The following is a 2357-nucleotide window of genomic DNA, read 5'->3' on the forward strand; positions in this document are numbered from 1 at the left end:
CCCATTACAATCATGCAAACAGATTACTGCTTGATGTCCATAGTAAAGGAGAAGATTTTTAAAGATTGCATTAATTTTAGTGGTTTTGGCCCCACCCCTCAGGCCCCAGGGGGGCAGGGATCATGAAATTCACAATTTTGTTCCCCTTTACCCATAGATGCTTTGTGCCAAATTTGGTTGAAATTGGTTCAGTGGTTGCAGAGATGAAGCTGAAAATGTTCAAATGTTAACGCACGACGGACGACGGACGACGGACGACGCACGACGACGGACGAAAACAGATAGCAATAGGTCACCTGAGTTTACTCAGGTTACCTAAAAACGTAAGGTCACCCCCCCCCCCCCCCCCTTATAAGTGCTTAAATTGTATTCAATTCAATGTCTATACAAGAATCAATAATTTCTCTTTTAAAACACCTCGCATTTTATCATATTGTAAAAGGGCTGTGTAGTACAAAATGTATACACATTTACCTTACCTCAGATGAAAATATGCTGATGAAGAACAACAGGGCTTTTGTGACTCAGATTAGCATTGTGGCCCGCGTGGGTCTATTGTTTGAATAAAACCTTGAAAAACTAGTGAATGATGAATTGGCTGCATTTCATTTCCGGAATTTTTTTTTTTAGTTTTCATTTCTAACTTTTTCCAGATAGTACCTTTATTAACAGGTTTGAAGACTTTACTTCTATTATTCTCCTTTTTGATTTAAAGTAATACACATGCATACTTTTTGTATTACAGTGAACAATGCTTCTAGAATTCCATCAAGATCTTTAAAAAGAAGAGGGGAAAAAACTGACAAATTAAATGCATGAGATGCACATGTAAATATCATGAATAAGTATTACGAGGTTTTACTTGATTGCTATACTGATTTCCGGGATACTATAGACCCAGAATTATACAAGGAGAGCTCGTACAGCAAAGACTTATCACACCGAAACAGATGGAAGAAAGCATCATGAGTTCTGTTCGCGCACAATGTTGTGAAAATCTTTTGAACGAATTTCTGAAAATGCCGGATAAAATAAAATCTTTCTTGGAAATTCTGGAGAAAGACCATGGCTTCTTAGTGGAAAAGTTTTATTCCAAGTCTCTTAAAAAATTTGGTTCGGAAAGCATACAAGAACCAGGGAAATTAAAGATTTTCACGAAATATAGACGAGAAAATTCTGTTCCTTTACGACATCAACTAAAATTATTGTCACATAAAGGGAAAATACAAAAATTTAATTCATTGATCAAGTTTTGGGCAGATAAGTGGGAGTCGGAAATACCTTACATTAGAAACAATAGTGAAAATACAAAAGAACTTCGACACTTGGCAGATATGTATTTCATGACTTTGGATGCTCAGCTTGAACATCGTCGAGTAATTTGTGATCGCACGCTTATCAAAGATGAACTTCTTTTCACCAAAGTCAAAAACGTCTCGGCCATGACTTCTGAACCATATCTGTCATACATGATGTACTTTGCCAGACATGGCTCCGCAAAACTTTTAGCGGGGATGTCACTGGATGAAAGTATATATGAAGTTGAAGAGGCCTTGAGCCGTTTTGAAGTAATACCGGGGTGTCGAGAAACTGGAATTGTGCTATACATTTACTTTAACATGTTATCTAGTAAATATGAAAAAGAACCTACAGAACAAGAAAGAAAACGCTACTGAAAATAGCCAGTGAAGCAATTAATCATTTTGGGAGAAGAAGATGTAAATATGGCCGAAGACTTTAAAAGAATGGTTTTGACAAAAATTGCCCTTGTAAACCTTGGCATTGGAGTTTTGGGAATCAGATACCAGAAATTATTGTTACTAATGAAAACAAAGTAAAGGCCAGTAAAATTCTTAAGAAAATACGGGAGAAATATTGGGATAAAATGGAAGTTAGGTGGAAAATGTTTTTCTTTATTGCAAAAACAAGAGTTTATGACTTAGATGGAGACATTTCAAATGCATTTTACTGCATAACTAAAGCATTGGTATTTTCACTTCAAGGAAACTTTAAAGGGGAAGGGCTTAACATTGAGAAAAAATATGTTCAGTTATTCTGTCAAAAGAAAAAAGCTCTTAGGGACAAAATTTCTCAAAAAGAACTTGACCTTACTCAAGATAACGTATAACGCAAAGCCATTTATAAAATTACATTTCTAACAATTTTATCTCTTTAAAGTTTCTTAAAAAGGAATTTTGTTTTTCCACACTTCAAAAAAAAAAAAAAGAAAGATGTGTTTGTGAAACACTAATGCCCCCGTATGGCAACATAGGAAGGATTAAACTTTTCTTAAATGCATATTTGATATATTGGTACCAAGAGTAGGGTATTCTCACTAGAAATACAATTGTGAAATT

General features: G+C 35.0%; 1 pseudogene; it reads left to right on the forward strand.

The window, feature by feature from the left end:
- Positions 1 to 837: 837 nt before the first annotated feature.
- LOC134267760 (uncharacterized) lies at positions 838 to 2128 on the forward strand (annotated as a pseudogene).
- The last annotated feature ends 229 nt before the right edge of the window (positions 2129 to 2357 follow it).

This window comes from Saccostrea cucullata, unplaced genomic scaffold, assembly GCF_032062105.1.
Source record: "Saccostrea cucullata isolate Sc308-1 unplaced genomic scaffold, CSIRO_AGI_Scuc_v1 ctg9423, whole genome shotgun sequence".
Lineage (NCBI taxonomy): Eukaryota > Metazoa > Mollusca > Bivalvia > Ostreida > Ostreidae > Saccostrea > Saccostrea cuccullata.